At 27.7% G+C, this 13,718-nt stretch overlaps 1 non-coding gene across 1 annotated transcript; it reads left to right on the top strand.

Moving 5' to 3' along the window:
* The first annotated feature begins 1,361 nt into the window (after positions 1-1,361).
* Positions 1,362-12,611, top strand: LOC106690219 (uncharacterized). Its single transcript, XR_010843489.1, has 2 exons — positions 1,362-1,560; positions 11,621-12,611. It is a non-coding gene; the product is annotated as an uncharacterized protein (transcript).
* The last annotated feature ends 1,107 nt before the right edge of the window (positions 12,612-13,718 follow it).

Here is a 13,718-nt window from a genome sequence, read left to right as displayed (position 1 = left end):
CATTGCAAGAATGTGGTCCCACTTCGACTTATTTTTTTATTTTGTCTTTATTAATTGACTCTACTCAATCTAAATATTTACATTTTAGTTTATTTGAGCTCAAGGTAGTATCTTAGGTCCCATGCTTTATACGGTTTATACAGCTGACATCCCAACCCACCCTAACACAGTCCTAAGAACATACGCTGATGACACATGTATACTTTCTGTAAACAACGACCCAACTAATGCATCACAAACACTACAGGCACACATAACATCTATTGAAGAATGGTGTAAAAACTGGAGAATCAAAATAAATCCTGAAAAATCCCACCAGATCACCTTTACTCTCCGTCGTAAACCTCTGCCCTCCTGTCCTACTGTATCCTTTCTAAATACACCACTAACACCTGTTGAGCAGATTCGATACTTAGGACTCAATCTTGACAAGAGACTTACTTGGAATCCACACACAAGACTGAAACGACAAGAAACTGCTCGTAGATTCCGATTGCTACAACACTTACTTGACAAACGCTCTAAACTTCCCATTCATTACAAAAAATTAGTATACACTTCAATAATCAGACCAATTTGGACATATGGAATTGAGCTCTGGGGCTCCACCAAACCATCAAATTCTTCCCGCATCCAATCGTTACAATCCAAAATCCTACGTAAAATCGTTGATGCTCCTTATTACGTCACAAATAAACTCATTCATAAAGACCTAAATGTTCCTTTTGTAACCGATCTAGCCCGAACCCGATATTATTCCTTCCATAATAAACTCCCTAACCACCCAAACCCACTCGTGTCTAACCTTGCTTCCTCTTCCATTCCTGGCAATCCTCCAAGGCGCCTGAAAAGAAGATGGCCTCGTGACCTTATATTGTAAACTGTTTTAGAGTTCTACTACTGGGTAGTTTCTCTACATCCTGTATCATATCATATGTCATTATGATCAAATTTACTGGTTGTATTTTTTTATACAGTTGTAAATATCAACAAATAAATAAAATAAAAAAAAAAATAGTTTATTTGAGCCTATAAGTTATTAACATTTCTCGTCCATCAAAATTGGCTTCATCCTAAAGTAATTTTAATTGATCTTATTGTTCGATTGTCGCCAATAATATTTCATACAAGCCAGGATATCTTTAATTAGTAAAATTACAAATTACTAATCTCCCACCGTCCTTGCTGTTTAAGTACCTAGTGGAAAAAAAAAAACATTACAATAATAAATTAGGAAAAAACAAAATATTATTTTTGGGAGTACAATCATTCTCTCGAAGAATGAAAATTATTTTTTTTATTTTTTTTTTTGTAAGCTAACACTGGTTTGACAGTTGCCCTGCAAGATTTAAAAGGCATTGCCCAAAGTGGAGGGGCGTGCCTCCAGCATCACCTGTTCCAAGTTGACACGCTTGGAATATAAAAGACAACCTTACGTGGAATGAAATTATTTGTTCATCAAAATGGTTGATCTTGGTGGAGGACCTGATGGTCCTATAGAACATGGTTTTAGCAACACAGTATTTATTATTCCCGGTCTTATCATTTTTGGACTTTCAGGTATTACTCATGAAACCAGAATTGTTTACATTATGTTTTTTTGTACTTTATTTATTGTATCGTTCTATGAATACTATTGGGCTTGTTTTAGAATTTTAAGACTTAATTGGTTTGTAAGTAGGGTACTGAAAAAAGTCTGTAGGATTTTTTATTGTCCGAATTGGAAGTTGTATCAACTTTGGTTGTGATAATTTTCTTATTGAATGACTATATACAATGATTAATTGATTTATTTACAATGATTCTTGAAGTATTCAAAAATATCAGAATTCTCTTTCAATCCCTGTTTGTCAGGACTACAAAAATCCTTATCATCAAAGATAACAGAGCAAAAAATGATCCTTCTGTTTTGATAGCCTTTTACTCTCTATTTTGCTATCAAAAGTAATTATTTATTATTTTGCATTAATAGATTTATTTATAGAAAATTAACTTTATGAATGTATATTTGCTGAAAATTCCAATTTTTAACACTTCAAGAACTGTACTACAAGTTTAGTATTTGATAAGAAAGTACCATTTATACAAAGAGAAGATACATTTAAAATATAACCGAAATACATTGTACTGAAAGATAATTATTAAATATTTTTTATATTTCTGCTATTTCATTCAATCTTAAAGGTTTATTTGACAATATTTATTTTATTCTACTTAGTTGAATGTTTTATCATTCAAAACTGCTTATATCATAATCAGGTTCTTTATTTCTTAAAATTATTATTTGCTCATGTCCGTTAAACATGCCTCGAGGTAAATGCTATTTTGAATTGGCATCATACTGCATACAAATGATTTACCATATGTGAATTTAAAGAACATGCTTCGGGTTGAGGTAAAGAAAAACTATATAACTAGATGAATGAATTCATCTTGTACAAATACACCAATCACAATAGTTCTGATGAAATGTGGGTTAAAACGTTAGCAAAAAAAAATTATTAATTGTTCTTAATGACCTCAACTCAGACCATGTCCTATTTTAATTTATTTATTCTTTCGTTTACTTATTACTTCAAGGATTTGTGTGCTTAAAAAAAAAACATGTTCTTAAGTTAATCATGATGAAAATAACTACAACATACGGATAGTTAATAGTATCTTGTTTACGTGCTATAAAAGAAAAAAAAATTAAAGCTGCTATATTTAGGTATCAGATTTTACTAGTAAACTACATTTCAAATTAATATTTATTTACTATAAATTCTTACTTTTTATTTATAAGTCATATTTCTAATAATAACTTAATTAATTCGTTCATTTATTGTTTGTTTTTTTAAATTAGATATGTGTGAGACAAAAATCATTTATTAAAAAATCTATCTATAACTGAAGGGGCTATGTAACATTTTTTGAATCTTTAGTTTGGACGAATGGGGTAGTTGCCTAACTAGCTAGGCAACTCTAACCTCCAGATCCAATTAATAACCGTGATATCTAGATGTAAAAGGGGCTATGTGGACTTAAAAACAGAACAGTTTCCAACAAAAAAAAAATTTAACACTAATTTTTTTTAATTTACTATTTTTAACATTACTCCTTTATCCACTTAATTTTCAATTATTGATGTATATTGTTTTATTCATTCACCAATATTTTTTTCCCTGTCCCTATGGTTTATGAGTTTTTAAGGAAGGATTTCTCTCTTTTACTGCTGCATTTAAGTCCATTGAGAAATTATCATTTTTGTTTAACGACAGTATTTGTTATCATGACAAACATGGTTATTATCCTGGAATTTGTACTGATATAAACAAAAATATATATATTTCATCAATAAATGAGAGAATGAATTCACTTGTATACCAATCACTTTATGGTGTCAAGTCATTAGCGACAACGAGGGTCAACCAGTTTCTCATTCTGTATAAGTGGGTACACGCTACCCTGCCTCGCCAGAATGACAGTTGTGTTCTGGTGAACTGTTTATACAGTCATTTTTCTTGAACAATCATATTATAATTTTATTTTATCTCTCTATTTATTATTTCCTATTTAAGCTTTTATTTTAATCAATGTTGTGAGTATTGGTCAAGGAATTACCTAGGCCACTCACCCTCTTACTCCCGAATTAGGAACGGCCTTATCTTACCTTTAAAACATATATTGAAAACGGGATTGAAAAACTTTGATTAAAAAAAAAATAAATCAAGGAGCATTGAAAAAGTAACTAAAATTAGAAAATGAAGTGATGGTTAATTTTTTCATTTTAATTTTTCGTATCAGATTTTAATATTCCCTTTCATTCAAATAAAACTGTACTCATTAACTTTGTTATAGGTTTTAGTAATAATGTTCATAAATGTATTATTTATTTTTTACTGCTTTTATTGCGTTCTTGAAACATTGCAAATTTGGTAAACCAGATAAAAATAATTTGAAGAGTAATATTTTTTATTTACATTTATATTTTCATATATATGTAGCATAATCTTGGAATCAGTTTTGTATACGATCGTAATCTAACCACCATACTAAGTAATAGATAAATTTGTTTTACTGCTGTTTTAATTAATTTGAGTTATAACTTCTTGGAGATAAACTTAGCTGACTGTGTCAATTAAATTAAACTACTGATAGATTTGATAATTATTGCTGACTATTCTTTTTTAATAATATACCATGTGTCTAGATAATAAATCAGTGCTACTAAATTTTCTTATAAAAAGGTTTAGATAGTGCTTGTGTGGTTTAAGAAATTGTAATTTTGAATTGTTTTAATCAGGTAATTAAATTTTCATAAAATATTTCTAAATCTGTATTCTTTGTTTTTATATAAAACATTTTTTACTGTTAGAATATTCAATACTTTTTAATATTTTGGGTTCTTTCCTAACCACCAACTAGATCATATCCTTCATTATCTTTAAAATTTATCAATTAATTTTAGAAAAATCATTTCTTGCAATTAAATATGTACCCTTAGTATTTTTCGAATATGATCATATTTATTGCTATCTCATCATTTTATTTTACGCACATGTTAAATGCGTATTTTTAATTAAAAAATTGCTTTTAAAATATTTATCATGTTAGTCAATAACTGTTGAATATCACTCACGATTATTACATTCTTAAATGAATCGAGGCTCTTTCTAGATTTGCCATTTTAACTTTATATATATATATATATATATATTTTAATTGTCACAATTAATCTTCAAAAATCTTCACGTTTTAGTGCATTTTTTGGTAATAAATACTTATAGTTTTAGATGCTAAGAGATTTATATGTTTATTGAAAAGTTCAAACAATGCATGGAGGCTTATATTTTTCATTTGGAATGGATTTAAATGACATATTAAAAAAGCATAATCTTTTGTAAAAATCTGTTTTTTGTTAGTTTTTCTAGTGGGATTCGTTTTTAGTTAATTAATACCAGTAAAAATGATTTAGAAATATCATTTGGACCCCATTCATATAGCAATTAACATTTTTATAGCAGTTTTACATATATATATTTTTAACATATTTGTGACATTTCCTCCCTAATTCATCAGCCATTCTCAATTCCTCCTTGCTCCAATCACACTACCAATATATAGTTTCATGCATAAAACACAAAAATGCATTTGTAAATTATTATAAAAATTTTTCTTATCTGTTTTCTTCTCCTACTTTCAGCCATTATTTAGATTGTCATTTTTTCGGAGCTTTTATGTCTAATATAAATAAATTAATATTATTCACCAATTCCTTTTTAAAACTATATCACTAATAAAATTATTTAATCTAAGATATTTATTATTTAAGAATGGCCAATAAATTAGGACTGAAATGTCACAAAAATGTTAAAAATATGTAATATGTAAAACTGTTTATTTTTATATTAAGAAATAAAGGTGTAATATGGTCCAAATTATTTTCCTTGATTACTTTGATTAATATTTAGTAATTAAAAATAATAATGTAAAATAAAGAAATAATCTTCCTTATTATTAATTTTCTAAAAATTCCTTAAATAATAATATTTTGTTCCAAATTCTTGAATGAAATGGATTTCTAATTAGTAATAATTTTTAATTTATTACAAAAAAAAAACCTATGAATTTAATTCTATTATAATTTAATTCAATAATATTGAAGTCATTATTGAGTTTTAAGTTGTATAATAATGATTTCTTCCGTTTCATATGTAGGATAGTAATATGTATATTTTTAATTTTTTTTTAATTAGTTGAACCCTCATATATCATATGGAATCCCTTCTTAATCCACGTCTTGAAGAAATTTATACCGAAAGTGAGTATGGAAACGCGAGAGACTTATCCACTGAAAAACTTCTTGATATTTTGAGCGGGAAAGAATCATCATATCTCGATTTTCGTGATATAAGAGAAGTTTTACTTCATCGCCAATTGAATGGGGATCCTCTGCTTGTTAAGAACTCTGTTGCTAATTCTATCCCAGTGCAGTTTTTTGGATTTCTATTGTTACTTCTTTCCATATTTGGTAAGATTTTAATTTTTTTTATTTATCAAATATTTTTTTTTTTTAACCATTGGTTGAATAATTCACAAAGTGGTTTAGTTGTATATATTTATTTTGATTGAGCTCGGAGTTCCACTGAATAGCTGGAGCATGGTTAATGTGATGAAAAGATCTTAAATTAAAATACAGCCCTGCAGGATTCAGACCGAAACATTCCTTGTTTTATAAAATCAAAACTTTTGGCCTACCATTATGATGTTGAAATTTTTCATATCTGTAACATTGTCTGTGTTAAATATCTTTATTTTATTTTATTTTTTATAATTTCCCATGGTAAAATGATTTCTTCAATTGGATTTTTAATTTTAGTAGATTATGGTGTACCAGGAAGAAAATGTTAAAAAAAAAGAAGATAATTATCAAGGTTTGCGATTTTTGACATAAAAAATATCTATTTTAAAATATACTTTATTTTAGGATTGTAACTTCATATTATTTTTAGTAACTATAAATGGAGAAACATTTTACTAAATACATACTGTGTTAGTAAAATAGAACTTCGTTTAATTACATTTTGCATTTATGGTATTTCTTATTAATTTTCTCTTTTTTACATTTATATTTACTTAAATCTCTCATTGTTTGACAAAATCTCTGATTAATCAGTTAAATTTTGTGCAATTTTTAGTTTATCATTGGTTGTAATGAACCTTTTGTAATTAACCAAGAAATAAAATATTTTAACCCTCCCTCGAAATGAGAGATTTTATGTTTCAAGATATATAAAATCTAAAAATAAATCTCTCCACGGCTTTTTTCGTAGTTTAAATAAATTTGAATAAATTTAATAGGTCATATAATGTTAATTAATTGAATACTAATATGAGATTATTTTACTAAACTGCTGCTGCAAAAACAAAGTTACAGTTAATATTCCAGAAACACTAGCTCTATCTACTTCTAACTATGTTATCACTAGCCATTAATATATCAGCTATTGTGCTTCAGGTGTGCTTGTGGTTTTAAACTAAATACAGTTTCTAAGGTGGTAGTAACCAATTTTTACTCATATTTAGTATTAATAGTATATTCATGCGAGTAATTTTTACTAATGTTTTGTATTAACCTTCATATTTAAGTAATTTTTACTCATGTTTAGTAATAACAATATACTTAATTATTTACTCATGTTTAGTATTAATTGCATATTCCAGTGAGTAATTTTATTTTATGATTAGTATTACATTAATATTGACTCGAGATTTGCATTAATTGACTTTTAAGTATGGGCTGTATATAAACTTATGTAAGTTAGTAGATTTTATTTCTTTTTAGCTTGAAAATAGATCAACTTAAAACAACCACAGTTGATTTTTTGAGAATGTTTAGGGAGGAATCTGAGGAAGATGTATCGAGTAATGAAGACTGTGAAATACAAGATGATAGTGATAATGACCATAATTTTGACTCAAGTGAATGAGATGCGTTACCAGATCTTCCTGAAGCAATTGTTGGGAACATAAAGAAAGTTGAGGATTCTCAAAAAACAGTTGATCCTGCAAGAAAAAAAACAAAGAAAAGGAACAACAAATATGAAGAACTATCACAAACAAAGAAGAAAGACTTCTGAAATAAAACCCTGTATTATAACTCTGGATGGGGAAGAAGTAGTAGGAAAAATGGTTTCATTTGGCAAACCAAAGTCGAAGAAGAAAATATTAAAGACTTCTCCAGAAATATTGTCCATTTTCAATTGAAACCAAAAGCCAACCGCTAGTCTTGTGATGATCCTCTACAATGTTTTAATTTATTTTTCTCTGAGGACTTGATATAATAATTAACAATACAAATAAGGAAATAAGTTCAATATATGAGATATAAGATCCAAAATACATTAACATTATCGAATATTTTATATTCAGAGCTCAACGCACTATTAGGCTTGACTATTCTAGCTGCCACTCTCAAAAGTAATCAACTGCCTGTTGATCTATTCGATCTACTTTTCTGGTGACAAATATATTGCCACCACGTCCAACAAAAGATTTTATTTTCTCATAAATTTCCTTAAATTTGATGAAAAAGAAAGTCGTTTGAACCGGGAATAGAATAACAGATTTTCTGTGATTTCGGATATTTTTGAAATAATGCTTCAAAATCACAGGGCACTTTGATTATACCCTAGGGGCTTATGTTACTGTGGACGAATAGCTTATTGGGTTTAGAGGAAGGAGCAAATTCAAAATGTGCATTCCTTCCAAGCCTGATAAATACAGTATCAAAGTAGTTATGATGTGTGATAACATATCTACGTATATGTTAGATTTTATTCCATATTTACGAAAGGGTACTGTTCCCGATGGTTAATCTGCAGGGGAGTACTTTATCAAGCATCTTATAAAATCAATAAACAATTCTAAGAGGAACATTACAATGGGTAAATGGTGTACTAGCATACCATTAGTTTGTTCACTACTGCATGATCATAAATAACTTAACCACGATCGGAACAATTAAAAAAATCAAATGGAATTTCCTGAAGATTTTTTCGACATTGAATATAATAATAGACCTAGCAGTAGTTCAATGGTATTGATTTATTTTACTCACGAAGAGCCCTCGATGGATGATGATAGATTAATTCCTTGCATTGTAAGTGATTACAATAAGAGTTAAGGTGCTGTGGACACATTTGGCCAAATGTGTCACCACATGAATTGCGGTCGAAAGACAAGAAGATGGCCAATGGCAGTGTTTTTTCATATGTTAAACATTGTATAGATTAATTCATTTATCATATTTATCAAAGTTCAATATATGCTGAAGCTCCATTGAGAATTGGCAGTTACAAAGGTGAGTATTACTACAGTTTCAGAAAATTTAAAAGAAAAAAATTGAATATATAAATAAAGATAAAGTACCAATAGCGTAAAGTCAAAAAAGTGCAGAGCCTTCATCATCGACAGCACCTTTGGCATATGGTAGAAAATATTGTGCATATTGCCACTTTTCCAGAAGAAGTTATACCAAATCATTTTGTCCTGTGCATTAAAAGCCTATGTTTGGAGAACATACTACCAAATGTTGATATATTTGCATAAATAAAAATTGTTGATAATTTTGAACTGTACAATTTCATCACCTTTAATCTTTTTTTAATTTATAATGATGAGAAGATAGTTGACCTTGGATAATATATATGAGGAGAAGATAGTTGACCACGGATAACATATGAGGAGAAAATGGTTTGGGGGTGCGGTTAGAAAATAACACAAATAAATTTAAAAAACTTGTATAATAGTGCCAACATTTCAGCCTTTATCAGGGCTGTTTATGAGAGATCGGAAATCTAAGTGATTTCTGATTCTTAGTGATTCCACCTAGATTTCCGATCTTCTATAAGTAGCCCTGATGAAGGTTGGAAATTCTGGCCGAAACGTTGGCACTATTAAATAAGTTTTTAAAAATTTATTTAATAAACTTTAAATCATTTATCTTCCTATTGGTATTGATTAATTAACAAATTCAACTTCCATTTCCATCTTTCATTTGTTTTTATATCGTAAATAAAACATGAAAATGGAAGATGAATTTATCATTAAACAATAACAGTATATAGCTTCCTTAAATTTTTATAATTAATGAAAGAGTCATATTATTTCTTAACACTTTCACTCATCTTCAGATTGATACTCAATTTGTGTACTTTTCATTGATCTTGGTTATCAGTTTCTGTAGAAGTACGGATATATTCAGTAAGGTCAGTAATTTAATTATCCTGAATTTCAATCATAGTTCAGATTAATTGTGAGCTAAATAATTCAAAAACTAAAGTAGTTTTTTTATTATATCTTAAAATCTAGATGAGGTAACTGTTTATTAAATTCTAAAATTTTAAAGAATAACTGCAACATGTTTTACAAATATCTAGTTGTCTGTTAGGTTAGAGAAAACTGTCATAAAAATATTAATTTTCTTTTTATTGATTCATGATAAGTTAATTCCTTTAACTTATCATGAATCTATAATATAATGTAAGCCAAGGTATTACATAAAGATATCACAAGCTCAATCGTATTGATATTGAACAATATTGTATCGCCGCTCAAACTGTGATACATCATAAATCATAAAAAACATTCTCAAGATCAGAAAAAATTGTATAGATGTAGTTTAGATATTTCCAGCATAATGCATTTTTTTATAGTATTAAAAAACCTAGTGATTTAAATAAAGTGATTGTGAATGATATTTAAATTTAGTTATTTATTTATATTTTTTTATAATGTTTATTCATTTACTTTCAATTATAGTTCAGTTAAATCTTTGGCTCAACATACTAAGGGAAGCCTTCAGATAATGTTGCCTCGACCCTTGACTGCCATGTCCCATTTGATTACTCTTTAATCTGAAACTAGCTTTCTGGTTCTTTATTCAGTTTTCTCTAGAGCTATTTCCTTTAAAAAAATCTCTTACCTTCCATCGATTGCATTCCTTGATTTCTCTTTTTCTATTAATAAAATTGTTGATGAAAATTAATATCAATGATATTTAGCGCTTAAAAAAAAAATTATAAGTGACCATTGTTTTCCTGGCTGTTTTATAGTTTGAAGAAATCTGGTTATACCACCGGATAAGATGTTCAGAATATTAACTGGTCGCTCTCAATTGACTCGAGCCTGTCTTGACTTAGCTGGGAGATTATTCCTTGAGAATAACGAAAAGTTCTTATAAATAGCACCACTTCTCCAGAAAATATTTAAAAAAATTACCCAAGAATAGTCCAAACACCACTTATGATGAGCCTGGTAGAGGAGTAATAAAGATCTAAACAAAAAAGTTGGTACTTAATGCTTTCTTTTGTACAGTGGGTAGGATTTATAGCTTTATGCAGATGGCAGCTGTTGACTTGACGCTTAGTCAAGAAACAAAGAAACTTCCAAAGGTTCCTTCACATTAGAAATGAGAGTTTTTTTATTTTTAAGGCGATTGGAAAAGATAACCTCCATGTCAGTGTTCGATAAAATATAAATATTGATTCTTTCTTTATTGATATATCTTCTACGTTTTACCTTTAGATTTCTTTTTAATTTTCAATAAATTCCTCTATAATTATCTTAATAATGAATGTTTAACATATTTTTTAAACTTTGGTCTGTTAGTTGATAAAAAATGGTAAACTTTATTCCAGATATAAAGTATATAACTTTATTTTGGTTGATTTATATGGATCCATTCCGGTTGTTGCTGATAATTTATTTATTCTGTCCTCCTTGGGCATATCCAGCCTATTTAAAATGAGTACCTAACTCTTTATCTGTCTTCTACATTAAGTTATTATGTATTTTAAAAATCTATAAGAATGAAATTATTTTTTGGGGATTATTGGTTATTGTTTACACTTTCTTAGCTTTACCTTGTTTGTGAAATGAAATTCATGGCTCGTGTTAGGCCAATTAATACACTAGTACCATTTTTACTGTCGAATATAATAGGCCCGAGATGCTAGTTCAGGATTGTTGACCTAAAAATTTACTTATTTAAATTAAATGTGTAAGTATTAACAATTTAATGACAAATTATAATGTAATGTGGAATAAGATTACTAAAAGTGGTGTTCTGTTTTAGCATTTTTTGGATGGAAGTTGTATCAGAGTTTAAAAGATAGAGAAAAAAGGCGGGAAGAGAAGAAAAAATTGAAGCAAAAGAAGAAGAAGTAATTTGATTAATTTCTTTAATGAATGAGAGAAGAAATTGTTCACAAATGTAATCAGAATCAAAATGGAACATAGTAGTCTCTGCACAAACTAATATCAAATCATTAATTTACTACAACGAAATCAAACTAATAATCAAAATGATAGGTAAATTAGTTAAAATGCTAAGTGGATAAGAAGAATTGTTGAAGAAGATATTATTATTGGTCAATTAGAATAATGGTTAACTAATGTTTTAAACTATCATAAATTTGAAATGAATTTGGTTTTTACTATCGATAGCTTCCATTTTGCTTCCCTTATTGTTCCCTTAAAATATTTTTAATATCTTTTATGTAATTGTACTGAAACTTATTCAATTTTATATTAACCGATTATGTATTTATAAAATTCTTCGATACTTGTTTTGAAATTATAAATGAATTTTTACTATTAAATTACAGCATACAATTGATTAGAATGTAGCTTCCTATTAAATGTTCTAAGTACTGTTTATGTAAGGATTAGCTTACTTTGTGATTTAATTTTATTTTTATAGTTTTATAGTTTTTCTTTTTTTTTTTTTTTTTGAAAAATATGTATTGTTTTTATTTTTACACATTAAGTTGGGCCTAGTTTAATTATTTTTCTTGGGTAAGGATTATTTTCAGATTGTTTAATAAGTGGCAAATATGCCATGATATGACATTCCATTTTGATATCAATGGTGAAAACATTTTACATCACATTCCAAATGTTATATATGTTAGATTTCTATGCCTGAACCACTTACTCATAGTTATATTTATATTTATTTTTGATAATTTATATAATATTGATTTTTAATTAAAAATTGTTGTGTTCATAAATACTCTAATGTTGTTAAATATTATTTTTCTAAATAAATTTGGGTGTTTCTTTGATTTTGAATCTTTTTCTCTCCTTTTAAATTAAAGAAAATTAACGTTATCCTTATCCACAGCTCTTGACCCTGTTATTTTTTTTTCTCTTGCTCCAAATTGAGAAATAAGTTGTAGTAAGACTTTAAACAGGATCGGTATAAGGGCCTTACCTTCCGGATAGTTTAGTATAACTATATTTATCTGTATCTCTTGAACCGTAAACATCCGTCATCAAAATTAAGCTTTAAAAGTTTCATAAAAGGAAGATGATCCGGATGTGGTCAAAAGAACTCAAATAGTAATATAACTATCTATTATGAGCCATAGTTTTGCCCCACTTTTCAAGGCTAAAAAAAATAAAAACAACTATAATAATGTAAAAAAGTAAGAGAATAGATAGCAAAAATAAATCTTAAAACTAAACTATGGCAAAAAATGATTTAAAAAATGTCAAAATTTATATGCAATTGAACAAAATAAATTAAACGAAATATAAATAAGATATGCAATGAAAAGTATAAATAAACAAGAAATACGAAAAGGTATTAGACAATTAATAAAAACAGAAACATTAATATATATATATATATATATTTTCTTTATTATCATTTCTGCTTTAAGTAATTGTCTATTACCTTTTTGTTATATATATAAATTTGTATATGAAAATATAGTACACATTAAAAAAATAAAGGAAATTTTATGTACTTCTATATATTTTTTAATCTACTTTTCCATTCTCTTACTTTGTTATATTATTTTAGTTGTTTGTATCTTTCGTAGCTCTGATGGAACCATCCAAAGTGGAGCAAAACTTTGACTCATAATAAATGGTTTTATTACTATTTAAGATCTTTTGACTGCACCCGGAATTTTATATACTATCCTCTAGTATCTTCCTTTTATATACTACCTTCTAGTATCTTCCTTTTATATACTGCCTTCTAGTGTCTTCCTTTTATATACTACCTTCTAGTGTCCTTCTTTTATATACTACCTCTATTATCTTCTTTTTATATACTACCTTCTATTGTCTTCTTTTTATACACTACCTTCTAGTGTCTTCCTTTTATATACTACCTTCTAGTGTCTTCCTTTTATATACTACCTTCTAGTATCTTCCTTTTA

The sequence above is a fragment of the Halyomorpha halys genome, unplaced genomic scaffold, assembly GCF_000696795.3.
Source record: "Halyomorpha halys isolate HHAL.00 unplaced genomic scaffold, Hhal_1.1 Scaffold1620.1, whole genome shotgun sequence".
NCBI classification, from domain to species: domain Eukaryota; kingdom Metazoa; phylum Arthropoda; class Insecta; order Hemiptera; family Pentatomidae; genus Halyomorpha; species Halyomorpha halys.
Note: the sequence above shows the minus strand (reverse complement) of the source record. Positions and strands in the feature narration are given on the sequence as shown.